This window comes from Nerophis lumbriciformis, linkage group LG28, assembly GCF_033978685.3.
Source record: "Nerophis lumbriciformis linkage group LG28, RoL_Nlum_v2.1, whole genome shotgun sequence".
NCBI lineage: Eukaryota > Metazoa > Chordata > Actinopteri > Syngnathiformes > Syngnathidae > Nerophis > Nerophis lumbriciformis.
This window is the reverse complement of record NC_084575.2, coordinates 6,040,057-6,067,278: the sequence shown is the minus strand read 5'-3', so window position 1 is coordinate 6,067,278 and position 27,222 is coordinate 6,040,057. Positions and strand designations below refer to the sequence as shown.

Genomic DNA, 27,222 nt, shown 5'->3' with positions numbered 1-27,222 from the left:
ATGGGAGCCATTTCCTCCCTGCTTGGCACTCAACATCAAGGGTTGGAATTGGGGGATAAATCACCAAAAATGATTCCCGGGTGCAGCACCGCTGCTGCTCACTGCTCCCCTCACCTCCCAGGGGGTGAACAAGGGGATGGGTCGAATGCAGAGGACAAATTTCACTACACCGAGTGTGTGTGTGTGTGTGTGTGTGTGTGTGTGTGTGTGTGTGACTATCATTGGTACTTTAACTTTAACTTTACTGAGCCAAAAGTTGCGTCATTATTCAGGGTTGCAGGACATGGAGGAGGTCAGGTCAAAAGATGAGGCACTCCTCCCTTGGAGAAGCCAAACCATCAGTTTTATATTCCTACCCCCTGTCTGCGTGTGTGTGCTGGGTCAGGAGTGTACATCCTGACCATAAAAGGGGTCTTTGTGTGTAAGTGGCTGAAAAACAACAGATGTATGTTAGATGTTTACATCCAGCTAAACATTTAGTCCAGGGGTGTCAAAGTCATTTTAGATGGGGGCCACATGGAGAAAAATCTACTCCCAAGTGGGCCGGACTGGTACAATCACGGCACGATAACTTCAAAATAAAGACAACTTCAGATTGTTTTCTTTGTTTAAAAATAGAACAAGCACATTCTGAAAATGTACACATCATAATGTTGTTGTTTTTCTACACTTAAATGTTGCTGTTAATAGTATTTTACCTTTATTTGTCCTTATTTATACTTTCTGAATAAATGATGTGATAATGTTCATCAGTCAACTCATTGGTGTTCATTTTCAATCTATATCTAAAAAAATAGCATCAAAATCAATTTACATGATGTTATTTATATACTTTGCTCATTTTCTTTGATTTTTTTTTTTTTTTTTTTTTTTTTTTTTTTACATATGTAGCATCATCTACAAAGATACAAATAATTGCTGATACTGATACTGATATGCTAGTGGACATATTTGCATACCAAGGTCCAACTTTGTTGCCTCTTCTGCCAGAACTAATCCAATCCACACACAAATGTCAGTACTAAAGGGCCCTATGTTATTATGTGCCCAGAGTGAAATAGCTACTAGTTAACCTGGTGCTTTGCTTTCTCCAACATGAATATAAACATTCACCATATGCAAAACACAATACCAGTTCATTCATTCACTTCAACACAGACATGTTTTATCGAGGGACGTAACTTTCACACTGCCTTATGTGACGTAGTGAGTGTCATCCGAGGCCAGAAAGGGGCAGAAAGAGTATAGAGAGAGTATAGCCAACAGGGTTTTGGAGTTGGTGTCCAACATGGCACCCTGTAGTCACGTGAAGGGTTTGGGAGACTGTCTGGCCATACTCTCTCTAATTGCTCAAATCCCCTCAGGGCACCTTGTTAGACACCGACTCTGAACCCGGGTTGGCCAAACTCTCTCTCTACACGACTCTGGAAAGGAGCACACATCAGTGACCTCTAGAGGACGATGCCAGTAAATACACAACATTGTTACTATGTTTTTTTGATTGATTGATTGAGACTTTTATTAGTAGGTTGCACAGTGAAGTACATATCCCGTACAATTGACCACTAAATGGTAACACCCAAATACGTTTTCAACTTGTTTAAGTCGGGGTCCACTTAAATTGATTCATGATACAGATATATACTATCAGATATATACTATCATCATAATACAGTCGTCACACAAGATAATCACATTGAATTATTTACATTATTTACAATCCGGGGTGTGGAGGGGGCGGGGGGGGGGGGGGGTTGAGTTTGGTTGTTATCATCAATCATCAACAATTGAGAACAGAGAAATGGATATTGAAACAGTGTAGGTCTGAGTTGGTAGGATATGGACAGCAAGTAGTGGAGAGAGAGAGAGAGAGAGAGAGAGAGAGAGAGAGAGAGAGAGAGAGAGAGAGAATAGAAGGCATAAGAAAAAGTATCTGCATTTGATTGTTTACATTTGATTATTAACAATCCGGGGAGGGTGTTAGTTTAGGGTTGAAGTTGCCTGGAGGTGAACTTTTAGTGCGGTTTTGAAGGAGGATAGAGATGCCCTTTCTTTTATACCTGTTGGGAGCACATTCCACATTGATGTGGCATAGAAAGAGAATGAGTTAAGACCTTTGTTAGTTCGGAATCTGGGTTTAACGTGGTTAGTGGAGCTCCCCCTGGTGTTGTGGTTATGGCGGTCATTTACGTTAAGGAAGTAGTTTGACATGTACTTCGGTATCAGGGAGGTGTAGCAGATTTTATAGACTCAATGTCTTGCATTGTTGTGTTCATATATGTTTATATTGTTCACAAAATGATAGTCAAAATCATTTAATGATCTTGAAAACTTCCTCTGTATTTACTGGGTGGTGTGATCAATACCAACATGTACAGTAACGCCCACAAACACTTGCACTTTGTCAGCAAAGTTCTTGTGACAAAGAAAAGAAAAGAAGAATGTTGCTGAGCTAATGCCCCGCCTATCCTCCCCCGAGCCACTAACCACTTCATCTGGGACACAAAGGACAAGACAAAACTGCAACACTAAATGTATGCATCCTTTCCAACGGCCACTGGGGGGCAGTAGAGGTAACTGTTCCAGCAAGGTTTTACAAAGTGTTTTACAAGGTCTGACTCAAATTGTCTACCTGGTCTGTGTGACTACACTCTGGCAACCCATGTTGTCTGTTATAGTCCTCAAACATACATGTTGCTACTGTAAAGGCACGCTGGAAAAGGTTGACATAGCGTGTGAAGTAGTCCCTAACTACAAGTACACACCTGTTGTCCTGAGATGTAACAGGTAACTCAGTAATATTCATAGCGGCAGGTCCTATCATGTTGGAATGTACCATCTTTATCTTTCATGATGGTCACTGCGGTTAAGTGGCTTGGATCAAGCATCCAGTCAATGTTTGGCTTTACCGTGTCTAATTTCACAGTTCACTTTCCTTTTCTTGGATGCTTGTAATGGCCATAGGGGTCCATGGAGGCGTATATATATAATGAATATTGCCAGTCACAGTTAACTTGTGCTCAGCTGGGAAAATAAATAAATATATATATATATATATATATATATATATATATATATATATATATATATATATATATATATATATATATATATATATATATACTTATTATGTCATCCATTTACTTGTTATAAACTGTTACAGGCGTATCAAATAATCATGTTAATATTAAAAATGTAACTTAAAAATATGTGGGGATATAAAAGGCATCCGGTGCTATCAGACCGGGCGGAAGCGGAAATTGACGTCATAAACCATAGGAGCACCTGTCAGACCCAGCGTTTTTGCTACGGAGCCACTTCTTGGAAGAATCCTCATTTTTTACCTTTTTTGTGGACTTTCCATTGGCCTGTGGAGAACCGGCACAACAGACTCTTTTTCCAGGAGGACTTTGAGTTGGATGCGCAGACGCGGTACCGTGAGTACGCAGCTGCGGCTTCCAAACATTTGATCGCTTGCCCGTACGTGCATGCCTCTATGTGCATGTCACGGACGTAACTTTGGGGACTTTGGGGAAATATATGTGTTGTATGAACTTCGGGAAAGTGCATGGTACTTTGGGCTGTGGGATTGAGTGTTTTGTGCGGGTGTATGGTTTTGTATTGGCGGGTTATATGGACGGGAGGGGGGAGGTGTTTGTTATGCGGGATTCATTTGTGGCATATTAAATACGAACCTGATCGTCTTGTGGCTAATAGTTATACACGTCTTGTGTTTATTTACTATATTAATCATTCCCAGCTGAATATCAGGTCCCACCAAGTCACGTGTTGTGTGTAAGTCACGTGATACATGTTGTGTGGAAGTCACGTGATACATGTTGTGTGTAAGTCACGTGATACATGTTGTGTGTAAGTCACGTGATACATGTTGTGTGTAAGTCACGTGATACATGTTGTGTGTAAGTCACGTGATACATGTTGTGTGTAAGTCACGTGATACATGTTGTATGTAAGTCACGTGATACATGTTGTGTGTAAGTCACGTGATACATGTTGTGTGTAAGTCACGTGATACATGTTGTGTGTAAGTCACGTGATACATGTTGTGTGTAAGTCACCTGATACATGTTGTGTGTAAGTCACGTGATACATGTTGTGTGTAAGTCACGTGATACATGTTGTGTGTAAGTCACGTGATACATGTTGTGTGTAAGTCACGTGATACATGTTGTGTGTAAGTCACGTGATACATGTTGTGTGTAAGTCACGTGATACATGTTGTGTGTAAGTCACGTGATACATGTTGTGTGTAAGTCACGTGATACATGTTGTGTGTAAGTCACGTGATGCATGTTGTGTGTAAGTCACGTGATGCATGTTGTGTGTAAGTCACGTGATGCATGTTGTGTGTAAGTCACGTGATGCATGTTGTGTGTAAGTCACGTGATGCATGTTGTGTGTAAGTCACGTGATACATGTTGTGTGTAAGTCACGTGATACATGTTGTGTGTAAGTCACGTGATACATGTTGTGTGTAAGTCACGTGATGCATGTTGTGTGTAAGTCACGTGATACATGTTGTGTGTAAGTCACGTGATGCATGTTGTGTGTAAGTCACGTGATGCATGTTGTGTGTAAGTCACGTGATACATGTTGTGTGTAAGTCACGTGATACATGTTGTGTGTAAGTCACGTGATACATGTTGTGTGTAAGTCACGTGATACATGTTGTGTGTAAGTCACGTGATACATGTTGTGTGTAAGTCACCTGATACATGTTGTGTGTAAGTCACGTGATACATGTTGTGTGTAAGTCACGTGATACATGTTGTGTGTAAGTCACGTGATACATGTTGTGTGTAAGTCACGTGATACATGTTGTGTGTAAGTCACGTGATACATATTGTGTGTAAGTCACGTGATACATGTTGTGTGTAAGTCACGTGATGCATGTTGTGTGTAAGTCACGTGATGCATGTTGTGTGTAAGTCACGTGATGCATGTTGTGTGTAAGTCACGTGATACATGTTGTGTGTAAGTCACGTGATACATGTTGTGTGTAAGTCACGTGATGCATGTTGTGTGTAAGTCACGTGATGCATGTTGTGTGTAAGTCACGTGATACATGTTGTGTGTAAGTCACGTGATACATGTTGTGTGTAAGTCACGTGATACATGTTGTGTGTAAGTCACGTGATACATGTTGTGTGTAAGTCACGTGATACATGTTGTGTGTAAGTCACGTGATACATGTTGTGTGTAAGTCACGTGATACATGTTGTGTGTAAGTCACGTGATACATGTTGTGTGTAAGTCACGTGGTACATGTTGTGTGTAAGTCACGTGATACATGTTGTGTGTAAGTCACGTGATACATGTTGTGTGTAAGTCACGTGATACATGTTGTATGTAAGTCACGTGATACATGTTGTGTGTAAGTCACGTGATACATGTTGTGTGTAAGTCACATGATACATGTTGTGTGTAAGTCACGTGATACATGTTGTGTGTAAGTCACGTGATACATGTTGTGTGTAAGTCACGTGATACATGTTGTGTGTAAGTCACGTGATACATGTTGTGTGTAAGTCACGTGATACATGTTGTGTGTAAGTCACGTGATACATGTTGTGTGTAAGTCACGTGATACATGTTGTGTGTAAGTCACGTGATATATATTGTGTGTAAGTCACGTAATACATGTTGTGTGTAAGTCACGTGATACATGTTGTGTGTAAGTCACCTGATACATGTTGTGTGTAAGTCACGTGATACATGTTGTGTGTAAGTCACGTGATACATGTTGTGTGTAAGTCACGTGATACATGTTGTGTGTAAGTCACGTGATACATGTTGTGTGTAAGTCACGTGATACATGTTGTGTGTAAGTCACGTGATACATGTTGTGTGTAAGTCACGTGATACATGTTGTGTGTAAGTCACGTGATACATGTTGTATGTAAGTCACGTGATACATGTTGTGTGTAAGTCACATGATACATGTTGTATGTAAGTCACGTGATACATGTTGTGTGTAAGTCACGTGATACATGTTGTGTGTAAGTCACATGATACATGTTGTGTGTAAGTCACGTGATACATGTTGTGTGTAAGTCACGTGGTACATGTTGTGTGTAAGTCACGTGATACATGTTGTGTGTAAGTCACGTGATACATGTTGTGTGTAAGTCACGTGGTACATGTTGTGTGTAAGTCACGTGATACATGTTGTGTGTAAGTCACGTGATACATGTTGTGTGTAAGTCACCTGATACATGTTGTGTGTAAGTCACGTGATACATGTTGTGTGTAAGTCACGTGATACATGTTGTGTGTAAGTCACGTGATACATGTTGTGTGTAAGTCACGTGATACATGTTGTGTGTAAGTCACGTGATACATGTTGTGTGTAAGTCACGTGATACATGTGTGTAAGTCACGTGATACATGTTGTGTGTAAGTCACGTGATACATGTTGTGTGTAAGTCACGTGATACATGTTGTGTGTAAGTCACGTGGTACATGTTGTGTGTAAGTCACGTGATACATGTTGTGTGTAAGTCACGTGATACATGTTGTGTGTAAGTCACGTGATACATGTTGTATGTAAGTCACGTGATACATGTTGTGTGTAAGTCACGTGATACATGTTGTGTGTAAGTCACATGATACATGTTGTGTGTAAGTCACGTGATACATGTTGTGTGTAAGTCACCTGATACATGTTGTGTGTAAGTCACGTGATACATGTTGTGTGTAAGTCACGTGATACATGTTGTGTGTAAGTCACGTGATACATGTTGTGTGTAAGTCACGTGATACATGTTGTGTGTAAGTCACGTGATACATGTTGTGTGTAAGTCACGTGATATATATATTGTGTGTAAGTCACGTAATACATGTTGTGTGTAAGTCACGTGATACATGTTGTGTGTAAGTCACCTGATACATGTTGTGTGTAAGTCACGTGATACATGTTGTGTGTAAGTCACGTGATACATGTTGTGTGTAAGTCACGTGATACATGTTGTGTGTAAGTCACGTGATACATGTTGTCTGTAAGTCACGTGATACATGTTGTGTGTAAGTCACGTGATACATGTTGTATGTAAGTCACGTGATACATGTTGTGTGTAAGTCACATGATACATGTTGTATGTAAGTCACGTGATACATGTTGTGTGTAAGTCACGTGATACATGTTGTGTGTAAGTCACATGATACATGTTGTGTGTAAGTCACGTGATACATGTTGTGTGTAAGTCACGTGGTACATGTTGTGTGTAAGTCACGTGATACATGTTGTGTGTAAGTCACGTGATACATGTTGTGTGTAAGTCACGTGGTACATGTTGTGTGTAAGTCACGTGATACATGTTGTGTGTAAGTCACGTGATACATGTTGTGTGTAAGTCACGTGATACATGTTGTGTGTAAGTCACGTGATACATGTTGTGTGTAAGTCACGTGTGTAAGATGCCAAAAAGAGATGTGAGTTGTTTTCAAGGCTTTGGTCCTGAAAAGATGGAAGGCTTTTGCTGGGCGCGGTGGATATTTGGAATGGAAGAAACCTTGGAGGGGACCACAAGTGGTAATGATGATGCCAGCCTATTTCATCCTAAACTTCATTGCAAAAGGACGCTTTCTTCTTTCCTTTATCTTTTTCCGGAAAAACATTTCGGCGACGGGTTTTTCAATGTAAAAGCTTTAATTTGCATTTTCTTTGCAGCCGACTTGCTTCCTCTCGTCGAAACCAGGAAGTATCCTTCGGCCCGTTCAATCCCGGGTTGGGGTTGATGGAAGGAGTTTGGAAAAAAAAACAAAAGTGAGAAAAGTTGGCCCCCCCGCGACGGTCCCCTTTCCTCTTTGGTCCGGCGTCCCCCCTTACAACTGTCCTTCGCCATTCTTTCCTCTTCTTTTTTAATATTTGTACAAAACTTCACTCGCCCAAAAAAAAAGAAAAGTTTTCGAAAAATGTGGTAGGGGGGGGGGGCCTCCAACAACTTTGCCGACTTTACGCTCGGTGACAGAAAAAAAGTTTTCGTGCACAACTTGAGTCCAGCTTTTCTTCCATGTTAAAATCGGTAATGATAACAATCTTTTTTCGTGTTTTTCTGAGGTAAAAAACAAAACAAAAAAAAAAGTTTCTCCCCCTTACCGTTAAACGCCGCCTCGGGAATGGGGGGGGGGAGAAAAGAAAAGGCCCTTTTTAGAAAAAATCTTTGACCTGGTCCTGGCTATTTGGGCGTGCTTCAGTTGGGACAAAAAAAGCATGTAAAGGATCTTGGACTGTTTTGGACAAAAAGCCTTCCCACCTGACTTGTCAATGAGCTGCAGAGACTGAGAGGGCATCATCTTCTACCACCACAAAACAAATGAAGCAAGAAAAGTCTTTTCCCAACCTTGAAAAGGGAAGAGGCGGAGAGAAGCAGTTTGTCGCTACATGCGGAAACAAATGCCAAATGGTGTGTGTATCATCTAATAGTGGCCTTCAGATTTCTGTCCTGGGAGTTAAAGACATACACTTGGTTGTCTCCGGTACTGAGAAAGACATGATTCCGTAGTAAGGAGCCCACTTTCACAATACACCACTGTGATAAATAAGCAAACTCCTTCCTTCCATCTTTATTTACAGCGGAAGAGAGACCACCACTGTTTCCCGCGCCTCAAATTCTGACCAATAGCAGTTTGCATTTAGCGGTCATCAAGTCTTTATTTTGTCTCTTACTGTGGTGTTGTCTTTATTTTGATATGGCATACAGGATGTGATGTTATTATGCTTGACACATTGACTCCTCTGGAGAATAAACTGATCATTACAACTCATATTAGTCGATTAAAGAAAGAATTTTGCTTTGATTTATTGTTTGAAATACTTAAACTATAGTATTGTTGTTACTTCAATGTTGACGCCAATCAAGCACTTGATGGCGTTGTATTGCTAGACTAGGAAGCGGAAGTAGCGTTCATGAGGAGTTTCCATCATACAATTATTGATATTGTCTCTCAGTATGCAAAATAAAGGGACTTTGATTTATTGCATCAAATGTTAGTTGTAGAATTTAGATGTTTTTCTTCAACAGTTGGGCAAGACAACCACAAGGTGGCGTAGGCCGCACCAGCACTTGTGTGGCTCAACCATGAAGAAGAAAACTATCCAATCAAAACATTTTCAAGAAAACTGTCATATTTCAATTCGCTTTGCATGTTTTTTTTTGCCATTTTTACAACTTTTATCCGGCTTTTAAATCAAGCCCAAATGGAGCTTTTTAACGAAAGTGAAACATTTACGATGTACTTTTGGGAGAATAGGTTACAAACTTTTGAAGGGTGGCCTTTTGACAAAGACTGGAAAACGTGAGTTTTGAGTTCAAATTGAAAAGAAGTCAGTTTTAATTGTAAACACTGCAGATAAAATGACAAGACACATGTAGCAGCTTTTTGTTTATAGCATTTCTTTGTTGCAAAGTAGTGTTGTTGAAGCAAGTCTTTAACTCTTTCATTCTTAATCATCAAATGTAAATAATCAAATGTAGATACTTTTTATTATGCCTTCTGATCTCTCTCTCTCTCTCTCTCTCTCTCTCTCTCTCTCTCTCTCTCTCTCTCTCTCTCTCTCTCTCTCTCTCTCTATTTCTCTCTCTTAAATTTGCAAAAACGTTTCTAGTAAAAACGTTTGCAACATAACTTTCAAGCCATGCTTGTTTAAACTAATGTAAATTACTGATAATCAATGCTATCGCCTCAAATTGGCTATCATTAATTCAGTGTAGGGTTATAGACATCGTGTTGAAATCCCATGCTGTTCCAGGCACTGTAGCTGTCAGTCAAGGTGCCTGTTTGTTAAATAGGAGATGTTGGGCTCAAATCCCGTCAGTGTCTTGATGTTTTTTCTGTAACACTTTCTCAGTTTGTTTTCAAACCACATGAATTCAAGCCAAATTCTATTCGTTTTGAATAAAATCCCAATGGATCCACAGAGTTTGATGTTTACTGCAATGTTTTCTTCAAAAAAAATGCCATTTTAAATGTGGATTGAACCAGGACTCAGAAAGAAACACTACTTCAGATGGGTTCCAAATCACTTTGTTTCAAGTAGTTTGTCAGGATATTCACCAGAGTAAGCATCTTGTAGTTTAATGCAGCAGAATGGCGCAGCGGAAGCGTGCTGGGCCCATAACCCAGAGGTCGATGGATCGAAACCATCCTCTGCTATGATTTAGGTTTCAGTTGTCTATTTGACTGGTTCTTAATTTGAAAGCAAGGCCAACACTCATTCAGACTGCAGCTGTCTTCTCTAACTCTTTGGGAATTACACCTATGATTCCTGCTAAAAGAGAGGTTAAACATCTTATAAGTCAATCTAAACAGTACAGTTGCAATCCATTCAAAGCCCTGAGAATACAGTGACTTGAATGAATGAGAAATTTCACAGGTTTGTGCGTGACATTTTCATGGAACCCAGCATTCATGATGTTGAAGCCTGAGGTCTGCCTATATGAGAACCCTCTAAATTTGGTGTTGTGTGTGCTCGGCTGTACATGAGGTGGTCAGCTATGTTGCAAACTACTTTATGATGAAACACAGGACCTTGCTATCATTTATTTCCTTGCTTATTCAAAGAAGTAAGAAGGAAAGTAAAAAGACTTTGTTTCCACCCTGTTTCGAACAGGGGACCTTTCGCGTGTGAGGCGAATGTGATAACCACTACACCATGGAAACTGCTGCAAGTTGCAGACCTTTATCAAGACTTACAAGTTGATTTTCGGCCAATGGAAAACATGGTGCTAGCTAGTCTTATTGCTGTTATTAGCTGCATTGCTTTTCTTACTTTTTGTGGATGTTGTTAAATCCCTTGTGCACGTAGAATGTGTTCTACTTTGTAGCATGTTTTGTCTGTCACGGCCCGCATTTCAAACGTTCTTCCTCTTAACCGAGTTTAGAAAACTCTTTTACTCCACAGGCATTGGTGGTTCAGTGGTAGAATTCTCGCCTGCCACGCGGGAGACCCGGGTCCGATTCCCGGCCAATGCATTCTGTTGCTTTGATTACATTTTAACTAATATTCATAAGGGACAAAAGCATTGTTTGTGACAACCGCAAGACGCAGGCATTCCACCCAAAAGGCATATTGGACTCACCGAATTCTGAAGCAGTGTACTTCTCGTTACGCTAATCCAAAGACAATGACATCGGGACATCGTAGCATGAGATTTTATAATTTTTGGGGGAGTAATTAATCATGTAAACCAGTAAGTCTCTGTGGCGCAATCGGTCAGCGCGTTCGGCTGTTAACTGAGAGGATGGTGCTTCAAGCCCACCCAGGTACGAAATCTTGACTCGAGCACAGTACACATGTACAGCCCATGTCCTTCTCTAAATTTCCAAAAAAGTTTCTAGTTTAAACGTGTGCCACGTTTGCAACATAACTTTCAAGCCATTCTTGTTTAAACTAATGTAAATTACTGATAATCAATGCTATCGCCTCATATTGGCTATCATTAATTCAGTGTAGAATGTTTGGTCCGTCGCAGCCCGCATTTCAAACGTTCTTCCTCTTAACCGAGTTCAGAAACCTCTTTTACTCCACAGGCATTGGTGGTTCTGTGGTAGATTTCTCGCCTGCCACGCGGGAGACCCGGGTCCGATTCCCGGCCAATAAATTCTGTTGCTTTTATTACATTTTAACTAATATTCATAAGGGACAAAAGCAATGTTTGTGAAAACCGCAAGACGCAGGCATTCCACCCAAAGGGCATATTGGACTCACCGAAGGCTGAATCAGTGTACTTCTAGTTACGCCCATCCAAAGACAATGACAATCGGTCAGCACGTTCGGCTGTTAACTGAGAGGATGGTGGTTCAAGCCAACCCAGGGATGAAATCTTGACGCGAGCACGAGGGTTTGAGGGTTTTCTTGTACAGCCCATGTCCTTCTCTAAATTTGCAAAAAAGTTTCTAGTTAAAACGTTTGCAACATAACTTTCAAGCCATGCTTGTTTAAACTAATTTAAATTACTGATAATCAATGCAAGCCAAATTCTATTCGTTTTGAATAAAATCCCAATGGATCCACAGAGTTTGATGTTTACTGCAATGTTTTCTTCAAAAAAATGCCATTTTAAATGTGGATTAAACCAGGACTCAGAAAGAAACACTACTTCAGATAGGTTCCAAATCAATAGTTTGTCTGGATAGCTCTCTTGGGTCTCTCTTTCTCTTTCTCTCTCTCTCTCTTTCTCTCTCTCTCTCTCTCTCTCTCTCTCTCTGCCCACTACTTGCTGTCCATATCCTACCAAGTCAGACCTACACTGTTTCAATATCCATTTCTCTGTTCTCAATTGTTGATGACTGATGATAACAACCAAACCCACCCCCCTCCAGATCCCAGATTGTAAATAATTCAATTCAGAATGGCCGTGCGCGACCCGAGTGTCCCTGGTTCAATCCCCACCTAGTACCAACCTCGTCATGTCCGTTGTGTCCTGAGCAAGACACTTCACCCTTGCTCCTGATGGGTGCTGGTTAGCGCCTTGCATGGCAGCTCCCTCCATCAGCGTGTGAATGTGTGTGTGAATGGGTAAATGTGGAAGTAGTGTCAAAGCGCTTTGAGTACCTTGAAGGTAGAAAAGCGCTATACAAGTACAACCCATTTATCATTTATCATTTAATGTGATTCTCTTGTGTGATGGCTGTATTATGACGATAGTATATATATATATATATATGAAGTGGACCCTGACTTAAACAAGTTGAAAAACTTATTGGGGTGTTACCATTTAGTGGTCAATTGTACAGAATATGTACTTCACTGTGCAACCTACTGATAAAAGTCTCAATCAATCAATCAATCCCTTGAGTGTGTGCAGTTTATAAAATTGAGCTGAGGGTTCAAAAGCACTGTTAAGGGCTTGTCCAGGAATTGAACCTGGGACCTATCGCACCCTAAGCGAGAATCATACCACTAGACCAACAAGCCCCAAAAAATATAATTTTAGCTAAAAATCTCATGAATTGTAAGATTTTAACAGGGAAATCATTCTGAAACTGGGTTAGTATATTGCACTTTTACCACTAATTTAAAGGTATGACTATTTTCCTGCAAAAAAGAACTAAAGGTTACAAGCTCTGTTCTAAAACAATTAGAGCTTGTAAATTGAGCTACCACTGTATTTGATTTAATACATTTTCATTGATCCCTTCATTGTGTGCAGTTAGGAAAATTTAGCTAAGACTTCAAGATCACTGTTAGGGGCTTGTCCGGGAGTTGAACCCGAGTACTCTCTCACCCTAAGCGAGAATCATACCACTAGACCAACAAGCCCCCAAAAATATCATTTTAGATACAAATCTCATGAATTGTGAGATTTTAACAGGGAAATCATTCTGAAACTGGGTTAGTATATTGCACTTTTACCACTAAATTAAAGGTATGGCTATTTTCCTGCAAAAAATAAATAAGGGTTACAAGCTCTGTCCTAAAACAATTAGAGCTTGTAAATTGAACTACCACTGTATTTGATTTTATAATTTTCATTGATCCCTTGAGTGTGTGCAGTTTGGAAATTTGAGCTAAGAGTTTTAAATCACTGTTAAGGGCTTGTCCAGGAATTGAACCTGGGACCTTTCGCACCCTAAGCAAGAATCATACCACTAGACCAACAAGCCCCGAAAAACGCCATTTATGATAAAAATCTCATGAATTGTGAGATTTTAACAGGGAAATCATTCTGAAACTGTGTTATTATATTACACTTTTACCACTAATTTAAAGGGGAACATTATCACCAGACCTATGTAAGCGTCAATATATACCTTGATGTTGCAGAAAAAAGACCATATATTTTTTTAAACCGATTTCCGAACTCTAAATGGGTGAATTTTGGCGAATTAAACGCCTTTCTATTATTCACTCTCGGAGCGATGACGTCACAAGGTGACGTCACATCAGGAAGCACTCCGCCATTTTCTCACTTTCATCGGTGTGTTGTCGGAGGGTGTAACAACATGAACAGGGACGGATTCAAGTTGCACCAGTGGCCCAAAGATGCCAAAGTGGCAAGAAATTGGACGAAATTTGTTCAAAATACGAGGGTGTGGGGAAAGCCGACGAAATGGTCAGTCGTTTGTTCCGCACACTTTACCGACGGAAGCTATGCTACGACAGAGATGGCAAGAATGTGTGGATATCCTGCGACACTCAAAGCAGATGCATTTCCAACCATAAAGTCAAAGAAATCTGCCGCCAGACCCCCATTGAATCTGCCGGAGTGTGTGAGCAATTCAGGGACAAAGGCCCTCGGTAGCACGGCAAGCAATGGCGGCAGTTTGTTCCCGCAGACGAGCGAGCTAAACCCCCTGGATGTCTTGGCTCACACCGTCCCTTATGCCACCGAAGATGATCAAGAGAAGAATATCGACCCTAGCTTCCCTGGCCTGCTGACATCAACTCCAAAACTGGACAGATCAGCTTTCAGGAAAAGAGAGCGGATGAGGGTATGTCTACAGAATATATTAATTGATGAAAACTTTATTCATTACTCGCGGTTTTACGTAAATTATTATACATAAACTGTGTTTGCCAATAATTTAGCTTAACAATATTTATTTTTTTCAATCATTCGAGTACATTCGGGTAGTCTTGTGTAATGCAGTATTTTGTGTCTATTTAGGTATGGTTAACCTGAGTGCTGAAATCGTGGAAAAATATATGTTCTTAGCGCGCCTGAAATGGGCTGTCTGCACTCTCAAAGTGCATGTTGTTGCCAAATGTATTTCATATGCTGTAAACCTAGTTCATAGTTGTTAGTTTCCTTTAATGCCAAACAAACACATACCAATCGTTGGTTAGAAGGCGATCGCCGAATTCGTCCTCGCTTTCTCCCGTGTCGCTGGCTGTCGTGTCGTTTTCGTCGGTTTCGCTTGCATACGGTTCAAACCGATATGGCTCAATAGCTTCAGTTTCTTCTTCAATTTGGTTTTCGCTACCTGCCTCCACACTACAACCATCCGTTTCAATACATGCGTAATCTGTTGAATCGCTTAAGCCGCTGAAATCCGAGTCTGAATCCGAGCTAATGTCGCTATGGCTTGCTGTTCTATCCGCCATGTTTGTTTGTATTGGCATCACTATGTGACGTCACAGGAAAATGGACGGGTGTATATAACGATGGTTAAAATCAGGCACATTGAAGCTTTTTTAGGGATATTGCGTGCTGGGTAGAATTTTGAAAAAAACTTCGAAAAATAAAATTAGCCACTGGGAACTGATTTTTAATGGTTTTAACCCTTCTGAAATTGTGATAATGTTCCCCTTTAAGTGTTTTTAAATCCCTGCAGCTTCCATGACTGTTACACACTTGTGTCTACTGGCCTGATACTTAAACCTGAACATCTTATCACACACAGTGCAACTAAACGGTTTCTCTCCAGTGTGTGTTCTCATGTGTGTGGTCATGTCACGCTTTCTGGAGAAACTCATCTTACAAACAGAGCAAGCAAAAGGTTTCTCTCCAGTGTGTGTTCTCATGTGTCTGGTCATGATTTGCTTTCTGGAGAAACTCTTCTTACAAACATAGCAAGTAAAAGGTTTCTCCCCAATGTGTGTTCTCATGTGTAATAAAAGTTCCTTTTTAGTGTTGAATCTTTTAGCACAAGCTGAGTGTCAGGTTCAAACACTGATGACATATATTCATCAGACAAGAAGCAAGGAATCATGCAGAGACAGAGTTCAATTCAGCTCATGAGGAGAACACATGGAGCTGCACACTTAGTCACAGTCTCGCCCTACGCTCTAAGGTTCAGCTCCCGCGTCCCTCTATTTATTCAAGAGTTCCACAGTCAACATCACTGAGGCCGCCTCTAAAAGGAGTGGTCACATATATTATGCAAAGCAGGTCCAGGACGCACAATACGTGACAGAATGTGGTGGGGGCCTTGTGATTTCGCCTTGTCTCCGCTTCGTCTGCGTGTTGTCATCTTATCTTCATTGAGGTCCTTAAAGTCTCTGCTTCATCTGCGTGTTGTCGTCTTATCTTCGTTGAGGTCCTTGAAGTCCTTGGCTGTTAGCGGGCTAAAACAAAGATAACATCTGCGGCTGAGGCCACCCCTCAGACAAGAAGTTTTTGTCCTTGCACGAATACAAAAGTCTAACTTAAGCACAATAACTAATAACTAAAGCAACAGACTTTAAGGATACTGAAGTTAGTGTGCTACTATATACATAATTATTCTAACACTGAGCAAGGAAAAGGTTTCTCTCCAGTGTGTGTTCTCATGTGTAATATCATGCCATTCTTAGTGTTGAATCTTTTAGCACAAGCTGAGCAAGAAAAAGGTTTCTCTCCAGTGTGTGTTCTCATGTGTGTGGTCATGTGTTGCTTTCTAGAGAAAATCTTCTTACAAACAGAGCAAGTAAAAGGTTTCTCACCTGTGTGTGTTCTCATGTGTAATATCATGTCATTCTTTATGTTGAATCTTTTAGCACAAGCTGAGCAAGCAAAAGGTTTCTCTCCAGTGTGTGTTCTCATGTGTATGGTCATTTGTTCCTTTCTGGAGAAACTCTTCTTACAAACAGAGCAAGTAAAAGGTTTATCTCCAGTGTGTGTTCTCATGTGTGTGGTCAAGTGTGGCTTTGTGGAGAAACTCTTCTTACAAACAGAGCAAGTAAAAGGTTTCTCTCCAGTATGTGTTCTCATGTGTGTGGTCATGCTTTGCTTAGTGGAGAAACTTTTCTTACAAACAGAGCAAGTAAAAGGTTTCTCTCCAGTGTGTGTTCTCATGTGTGTGGTCATGTTACGCTTTATGGAGAAACTCGTCTTACAAACAGAGCAAGAAAAAGCTTTCTCTCCAGTGTGTGTTCTCATGTGTGTGGTCATGCTTTGCTTAGTGGAGAAACTTTTCTTACAAACAGAGCAAGTAAAAGGTTTCTCTCCAGTATGTGTTCTCATGTGTCTTGTAAAATTACTCTTCTGTCTAAATGATTTCCCACATTCAGAGCAGAAGTGTTTGTTGTTAGTGTGATGTCTCGTATCACCTTTAGAGTCATTTTTACTCTCCAAAGGTTTTTGGATGTGGTCACTGTGATCAGAAGAGTGTGACATCATGTGGTCCATGTCTGACAGTGGAGCAAAGATGCTGTCTGGTTCTGACTTGATATCTTCACAATGCTCTCCATCAGCTTCTGTGATGTGTTGACTTACAAGCTCCGCCCCTCTGTTCTCCTCACTTTGACTGTGATGAAGCTGTAAGGACTGAGCTTCATCTTCATCATGAAGCTGCTCCTCTTTAATGTGGGAGGGGGCCTGTAGCTCCTTCTGTCCCACACTGGTGTGCCACTCCTCTTCATGACTCCCCGCTGACACCCGCTGGACGTCTGCAGAACAAATGAGGTGTTACTGTATTGAAGTTTGCAGTATTCAAACTATTGACATGTGAGCTAGGCCAAATAGACAGTGATGGGCAAGCTACCTGGACAATGTAGTAAGCTAAGCTACAAGTTACTCTCAATTAAATGGAGCTAAGCTATCCTCAGAGAATTGTAGCACGCTACACCACAAGCTACACTGCAAAAGTAGCTTGCCACATCAAATATATATATATATATATATATATATATATATATATATATATATATATATATATATATATATATATGTATGTATATATATATATATATATATATATATATATATATATATATATATATATATATATATATATATATATATATATATATACATACATATATATATATATATATATATATATATATATATATATATATATATATATATACATACATATATATATATATATATATATATATATATATATGTATGTATATATATATATATATATATATATATATATATATATATATATGTATGTATATATATATATATATATATATATATATATATATATATATATACATACATATATATATATATATATATATATATATATATATATACATACATATATATATATATATATATATATATATATATATATACATACATATATATATATATATATATATATATATATATATATATATATATATATATATATATATATATATATATATAGGCCCACATGTATAATATCAATGTTTATGTTGTCCATGGAAAGAAGTTAGTAAGAAGCAAAAGAAAAACAACCAACCATGGATGACAAAAGGACTGAAAAATGCTTGTCACAAAAAAAAGACATTATATGGAATATTAATAACACAGACATCTATAGAGGCAGAAAATAAGTATAATAAATATAAAAAGAAGCTAATTGGTATACTAGGAACATGTAAGAAGGAATACTACAGACAATTATTAAAGAAGAACAGAAACAACATGAGAGCAACATGGGGCATCCTAAATAGCATCATTAAAAATGCTGCTAAGAAAGATTACCCCCAGTACTTTCTACATGGAAATACAAAAAATGACAATATGAACCAAATAGTTGAACGTTTTAATGATTCAAAATGTCTAGGTATAATAATTGATGATAAATTGAACTGGAAATGTCATGTAAAAAATATACAACATAAAGTAGCAAGAAACACGTCAATAATGAATAAAGCAAAACATGTTCTAGACCAAAAATGACTTCATATTCTCTACTGCTCACTAGTGTTACATATCTGACTTATTGGACGGCGTGGCGCAGTGGAAGAGTGGCCGTGCGCAACCCAAGGGTCCCTGGTTCAATCCCCACCTAGTACCAACCTCGTCATGTCCGTTGTGTCCTTGAGCAAGACACTTCACCCTTGCTCCTGATGGGTGCTGGCTAGCGCCTTGCATGGCAGCTCCCTCCATCAGTGTGTGAATGTGTGTGTGAATGGGTAAATGTGGAAGTAGTGTCAAAGCACTTTGAGTACCTTGAAGGTAGAAAAGCGCTATACAAGTACAACCCATTTATCATTTATTTATTTATTGTGAAGAAATATGGGAAATAACTACAAAAGTACACTTCATTCATTAACTGTGTTACAAAAAAGATTAGTGATAATAATACATCATGTTGGATATAGACAACATACAAACACTTTATTTATAGAATCACAAATACTGAAATTCCACCACATAGTGAATTAGCAAACAGCTAAAATGATACACAAAGCAAACTATAACCTGCTAGCCAAGAATGTACAACAATTCTCAACTAAAGAGGAGAAATATAATCTTAGAGAAAAATGTAATTTAAAACATTTGTATGCACGTACAACACTTAAGACCTTCAGTATATCAGTATGTGGAATTAAATGATGGAATGGATGAAGCAAAGCAATCAAACAATGTACTAATATGATCCACTTCAAGAAACTCTTCACACTTAAAGTGTTTACAAAGTACAAAGAAGAAGATAAACATTCTCAATTTATTTCATCCATCATTCATTTTCTACATCATCTTACTCATCTCACCATATGAAATATAACTTACTTCACTCATTATTATTTATTTATTTTTATTGTGATTACTTATGGAGTATATTGTGAATACATTGAGAACAGGAAGTGAACTAAAATTTAGACACTGTTATGTAAAAGAAAGGGGTAGAATTAAATAAGCTCTGCTTCTTCCTACTCCTTTTCCAACATGTTGAAAAGACAAACTGGAAATTGTGATGTATCATGTTGTATACATGCATGTGTGATGTATCATGTTGTATGCATGCATGTGTGATGTATCATGTTGTATACATGCATGTATGATGTATCATGTTGTATGCATGAATGTGATGCATCATGTCTTATGCATGCATGTGTGATGTATCATGTTGTATGTATGCATGTGTGATGTATCATGTTGTATGCATGCATGTGTGATGTATCATGTTGTATGTATGCATGTGTGATGTATCATGTTGTATGCATGCATGTGTGATGTATCATGTTGTATGTATGCATGTGTGATGTATCATGTTGTATGCATGCATGTGTGATGTATCATGTTGTATTCATGCATGTGTGATGTATCATGTTGTATGCATGCATGTGTGATGTATCATGTTGTATGCATGCATGTGTGATGTATCATGTTGTATGCATGCATGTGTGATGCATCATGTTGTATGCATGCATGTGTGATGTATCATGTTGTATGCATACATGTGTGATGTATCATGTTGTATGCATGCATGTGTGATGCATCATGTTGTATGCATGCATGTGTGATGTATCATGTTGTATGCATGCATGTGTGATGTATCATGTTGTATGCATGCATGTGTGATGTATCATGTTGTATGCATGAATGTGATGCATCATGTCTTATGCATGCATGTGTGATGTATCATGTTGTATGCATGCATGTGTGATGTATCATGTTGTATACATGCATGTATGATGTATCATGTTGTATACATGCATGTGTGATGTATCATGTTGTATACATGCATGTGTGATGTATCATGTTGTATGCATGCATGTGTGATGTATCATGTTGTATGCATGAATGTGATGCATCATGTCTTATGCATGCATGTGTGATGTATCATGTTGTATGCATGCATGTGTGATGTATCATGTTGTATGCATGCATGTGTGATGTATCATGTTGTATGTATGCATGTGTGATGTATCATGTTGTATGCATGCATGTGTGATGTATCATGTTGTATGTATGCATGTGTGATGTATCATGTTGTATGCATGCATGTGTGATGTATCATGTTGTATTCATGCATGTGTGATGTATCATGTTGTATGCATGCATGTGTGATGTATCATGTTGTATGCATGCATGTGTGATGTATCATGTTGTATGCATGCATGTGTGATGCATCATGTTGTATGCATGCATGTGTGATGTATCATGTTGTATGCATACATGTGTGATGTATCATGTTGTATGCATGCATGTGTGATGCATCATGTTGTATGCATGCATGTGTGATGTATCATGTTGTATGCATGCATGTGTGATGTATCATGTTGTATGCATGCATGTGTGATGTATCATGTTGTATGCATGAATGTGATGCATCATGTCTTATGCATGCATGTGTGATGTATCATGTTGTATGTATGCATGTGTGATGTATCATGTTGTATGCATGCATGTGTGATGTATCATGTTGTATACATGCATGTATGATGTATCATGTTGTATACATGCATGTGTGATGTATCATGTTGTATACATGCATGTGTGATGTATCATGTTGTATGCATGCATGTGTGATGTATCATGTTGTATGCATGAATGTGATGCATCATGTCTTATGCATGCATGTGTGATGTATCATGTTGTATGCATGCATGTGTGATGTATCATGTTGTATGCATGAATGTGATGCATCATGTCTTATGCATGCATGTGTGATGTATCATGTTGTATGTATGCATGTGTGATGTATCATGTTGTATGCATGCATGTGTGATGTATCATGTTGTATGTATGCATGTGTGATGTATCATGTTGTATGCATGCATGTGTGATGTATCATGTTGTATTCATGCATGTGTGATGTATCATGTTGTATGCATGCATGTGTGATGTATCATGTTGTATGCATGCATGTGTGATGCATCATGTTGTATGCATGCATGTGTGATGCATCATGTTGTATGCATGCATGTGTGATGTATCATGTTGTATGCATACATGTGTGATGTATCATGTTGTATGCATGCATGTGTGATGCATCATGTTGTATGCATGCATGTGTGATGTATCATGTTGTATGCATGCATGTGTGATGTATCATGTTGTATGCATGAATGTGTGATGCATCATGTTGTATGCATAAATGTGATGCATCATGTCTTATGCATGCATGTGTGATGTATCATGTTGTATGTATGCATGTGTGATGTATCATGTTGTATGCATGCATGTGTGATGCATCATGTTGTATGCATGCATGTGTGATGTATCATTTTGTATGCATGCATGTTTGATGTATCATGTTGTATGCATGCATGTGTGATGCATCATGTTGTATGCATGCATGTGTGATGTATCATGTTGTATGCATACATGTGTGATGTATCATGTTGTATGCATGCATGTGTGATGTATCATGTTGTATGCATGCATGTGTGATGCATCATGTTGTATGCATGAATGTGTGATGCATCATGTTGTATGCATGAATGTGATGCATCATGTTGTATGCATGCATGTGTGATGTATCATGTTGTATGTATGCATGTGTGATGTATCATGTTGTATGCATGCATGTGTGATGTATCATGTTGTATGCATGCATGTGTGATGTATCATGTTGTATGCATGCATGTGTGATGTATCATGTTGTATGCATGCATGTGTGATGCATCATGTTGTATGCATGAATGTGTGATGCATCATGTTGTATGCATGAATGTGATGCATCATGTCTTATGCATGCATGTGTGATGTATCATGTTGTATGTATGCATGTGTGATGTATCATGTTGTATGCATGCATGTGTGATGTATCATGTTGTATACATGCATGTATGATGTATCATGTTGTATACATGCATGTGTGATGTATCATGTTGTATACATGCATGTGTGATGTATCATGTTGTATGCATGCATGTGTGATGTATCATGTTGTATGCATGAATGTGATGCATCATGTCTTCTGCATGCATGTGTGATGTATCATGTTGTATGCATGCATGTGTGATGTATCATGTTGTATGCATGAATGTGATGCATCATGTCTTATGCATGCATGTGTGATGTATCATGTTGTATGTATGCATGTGTGATGTATCATGTTGTATGCATGCATGTGTGATGTATCATGTTGTATGTATGCATGTGTGATGTATCATGTTGTATGCATGCATGTGTGATGTATCATGTTGTATTCATGCATGTGTGATGTATCATGTTGTATGCATGCATGTGTGATGTATCATTTTGTATGCATGCATGTTTGATGTATCATGTTGTATGCATGCATGTGTGATGCATCATGTTGTATGCATGCATGTGTGATGTATCATGTTGTATGCATGCATGTGTGATGTATCATGTTGTATTCATGCATGTGTGATGTATCATGTTGTATGCATGCATGTGTGATGTATCATGTTGTATGCATGCATGTGTGATGTATCATGTTGTATGCATGCATGTGTGATGCATCATGTTGTATGCATGCATGTGTGATGTATCATGTTGTATGCATACATGTGTGATGTATCATGTTGTATGCATGCATGTGTGATGCATCATGTTGTATGCATGCATGTGTGATGTATCATGTTTTATGCATGCATGTGTGATGTATCATGTTGTATGTATGCATGTGTGATGTATCATGTTGTATGCATGCATGTGTGATGCATCATGTTGTATGCATGCATGTGTGATGTATCATTTTGTATGCATGCATGTTTGATGTATCATGTTGTATGAATGCATGTGTGATGCATCATGTTGTATGCATGCATGTGTGATGTATCATGTTGTATGCATACATGTGTGATGTATCATGTTGTATGCATGCATGTGTGATGTATCATGTTGTATGCATGCATGTGTGATGCATCATGTTGTATGCATGAATGTGTGATGCATCATGTTGTATGCATGAATGTGATGCATCATGTTGTATGCATGCATGTGTGATGTATCATGTTGTATGTATGCATGTGTGATGTATCATGTTGTATGCATGCATGTGTGATGTATCATGTTGTATGTATGCATGTGTGATGTATCATGTTGTATGCATGCATGTGTGATGTATCATGTTGTATGCATGCATGTGTGATGTATCATGTTGTATGCATGAATGTGTGATGCATCATGTTGTATGCATGAATGTGATGCATCATGTCTTATGCATGCATGTGTGATGTATCATGTTAGATGTATGCATGTGTGATGTATCATGTTGTATGCATGCATGTGTGATGTATCATGTTGTATGTATGCATGTGTGATGCATCATGTTGAATGCATGCATGTGTGATGCATCATGTTGTATGCATGAATGTGTGATGCATCATGTTGTATGCCCAATTCCCAAGACAAACAGCAGGAGGTCCATCGTCTGGCGGTGGTTTGGCTTCAAGCGGGTAGATGGTGAACAAGTATGCGGCAAAAGCGTTGCTACAAAAAGTAGCAGCACTGCTAATGTAGCATCATTTGAAATGTCACCCGCTAGAGAATGAAGAGTGCTTGAAACTCTGCATGTCAACATCTCTGTTCAGTGCCACACGCACAAAATGCCCAAGCAACCATTTCCACATCAACACCGTATGAAACAAATAGTCAACAACAGAAGGAGATAACGTCCGCAGGAACCTACCACATAGTGAAGGACATACACTATTTGATTTCCTATTATGCAGCTCATTTTTATTTGACACATATTAAAATATCTTGTGTGACATCATGCGCAAAAGTGCACTTTATTTGTTTTTAACTACTGTAGTGGCGTTCGGTACAAAAAGTGCACTTTAATTTAGTGTTGTTTTGATATGTCATCTTAGTGACATAATGCACAAAAGTGCACTAATAGCTTGTTTTAAAATGTCTCTGACAATCTTGCATTTTCTGTTTTGAAATGACATGAATGTTTGTGCCACTGCTTAATAACTGTTTAATAAATACACTTTTGCTAAATTGACTTAGTTGTGATTTCCCTCTCTGCATGAAAGTTTAAAAGTAGCATATATTAATGCAGTATGAAGAAGAATGTTTTAATGTAGACACATATAATCACCATACTGCTGTCATTATATGCATCAAGTGTTCATTCAAGGCTAAGGCAAAATATCCACATATATATGGTGTATCGTGACATGGCCTAAGCATATCCACATATATATGGTGTATCGTGACATGGCCTAAACATATCCACATATTAATAAAAGGCCATATCGCCCAGTCCTAATTAGAATGTGATTTTTATTTTTTTTATATATCCAACCTCATGTCTTTTATAATGATTGTGAACGATAGAAACAGTTCCCCCCAAAAAGTGCAGTTCCCCTCTAAATTCCAATGATTAGATTTAAGACTTGAAGTGTATGAGCATGAAGTGATGAAGCCTACTTGGATGAGTCTTCTAAGACAAAGTGAACAGTCCAGTTGTGATGGATTGAATGCCCTGAGAATAAAATGATATGTGCTTACTTGGACTGTGATGAAGCTGTGAGGACTCAGGTGCTTTGTCTTCATGCTCTTCAGTCTTCACAGAGACAACAGTCAGTGGAAACTTGCTGACATCATCCTCCTCCTGCCCTACAACATACTCTCCCTCCTCTTCCTCTTTCATGTGGGTGGGCTGTGGATCATCCTCTTCCTCTTTCATGTGGGGGGGCTGCTGGATGTCTGTTGGGTAAATAAGTCAATAAGATAAATGATAAGCGATAAAGAGAGAATATAAATAGTTTTGGACTGACACTGTTAACACAATGAGATTATTTGTGTTTTTTTGTGTGTTGTGTTAAAAGTGTGTAGCAAAACAACCAATAAAAACACAGGAAATACCACCTTTTGTCCTCAAATGAATTCAAAAGTGGTACAGTGAGTACAAAAACAGACTTGAAAATTTGACGGGGGTCAATTTGAAAATGTTTATAAGTACGAGGCAGCATTGATTGAGGCATTCTTAACTTCACTGATGTAAAGTCTGTAAATATTGAGATTGTCATTACCATAACTTCATTATCATAGAAATAAAAAAAATCTAATTCCAAAATCACTTAAAAAAACATTCATGGATGTTTTTTTTATCATGCAGAATACTTTTGGGTAGTCATTTTGTTGGCTGGGTCAAAAGGAACTTTGAACAAAAACATGTTTTACTATGTGCTGTTTCATGGAGTATTTCCATTAACAATTCCTCTTTAGGAATTGGAGACCATCTACAACACACGGAAGGAAAGTCAGTCACCTTCATGTTCTTTTAATAATTCAAGTGTTGACTACTTTGGTTGTTGAAAATAAATGTTTACTTTCACTCATTGTTGCATGTAAGTCAGAATCAGGAAGTGTAATTATAACTTTGATTAGATTTGATTACAGTGAAAAATGTATTTAGTGAGTTTGTGACTTTTGTGTAAACATGTTGATACAGGTCTACATCTTCTTGGGGACTGGAACACAGATATGTCCTGAAAGGATGCACCCATTTTTAAAACCTTCACTAAGCTGTGCCACCAACATTGTCTCACTTAGCGCATTAAGCAAACTACCAGGGTGAGTGAGTCCTTTTAAACCTTCATAGACCTCGTTGTTACTTCTGACCAGTCTAAGATCACCACAAGTGGAACTACTGTATGCGGCTTAAGTGATCATTCCATCATTTTCTGTACCCATAAAAAACATAGAACTGAGTCTGAGGAGTTCCGGTGACGTCATCAAGTTGAATGGCAGCTTAGAGTAACATCTCCCTCGTGAGAAAAGTTATTTTGTCCCGTTAGACCGTAAAATGCCAAATTTTTAGATAATCTCTGAATAAACAAAAGGGCAAGAATGGGGAAAACCAGAGGAAATCGAGGAAATATTGTTGCAGAGCCTGTAAATGAGGAAAGCTCTGTGTCCGCAAACAGCTCACCTGTAAAGCTACAAGATGGCGGTGCTAACGCTAACCCTCGCTCAAAGAAGGCGGACGCCGAAGGTTTAGTCCAAGTTCTGGAGGAGATTCGGGACTTCCGAAAAGACATAAAAGAACAGCTGAACGATATTAAATCCGAGCTCACCAACATTAAACAACAAATAACAGACACAGAGGAGCAAATCGAGAAGGTGGAGGGCCGGATTCAAAACGTGGAGTATGTGTTGAACAACATGATAAAAGTCATTCATCAGCAAGAAAACAAACGACTCGACTATGAAGGGAGATCCTGACGCAAGAACTTGAGGATAAACAATGTTCCCGAAGGAGCCGAGGGACCGTCCATGCCAGAGTTTGTGGAAAAACTGCTGCGGGACATGTTGGAGATCCCCGCAACTACGCGACTCGACATCGAAAGGGCACACCGCGCGCTGGCGCCAAGACCCGCCGGAGACAGAGAATACAAGCTGCGGTCAATAATAGTCACATTCCTCCGCTACAGGATGAAAGAAGAGGTCATGCGCAAAGCCTGGGGAAAGAAGAAGATTTTTCCGAATAGGACACTAATATATTTTGACCAGGATTACCTCCCAGCAGTCCTGCAAAAGAGGAAAGAATATGCTGAAGCGAAGCGAGTGTTAAAGCAAAGAAATATCCGCTTCCAGACTCCGTACCCGGCCAAACTACGAGTGTTCCAGGAGGACGGCACGCAGCTGTACCGGACAGCAAAGGAGGCGA

At 38.9% G+C, this 27,222-nt stretch overlaps 1 protein-coding gene and 2 non-coding genes across 3 annotated transcripts in view; 1 reads left to right on the top strand and 2 right to left on the bottom strand.

Moving 5' to 3' along the window:
• Nucleotides 1-27,222, bottom strand: part of LOC133570604 (uncharacterized) — a 100,462-nt gene that overhangs the window by 16,213 nt on the left and 57,027 nt on the right. The gene's annotated exons all lie outside the window — the stretch shown is intronic.
• Nucleotides 10,611-10,683, bottom strand: trnav-cac (transfer RNA valine (anticodon CAC)). Its single transcript has one exon. It is a non-coding gene; the product is annotated as a tRNA-Val (tRNA).
• On the top strand, nt 10,925-10,995 carry trnag-gcc (transfer RNA glycine (anticodon GCC)). Its single transcript has one exon. It is a non-coding gene; the product is annotated as a tRNA-Gly (tRNA).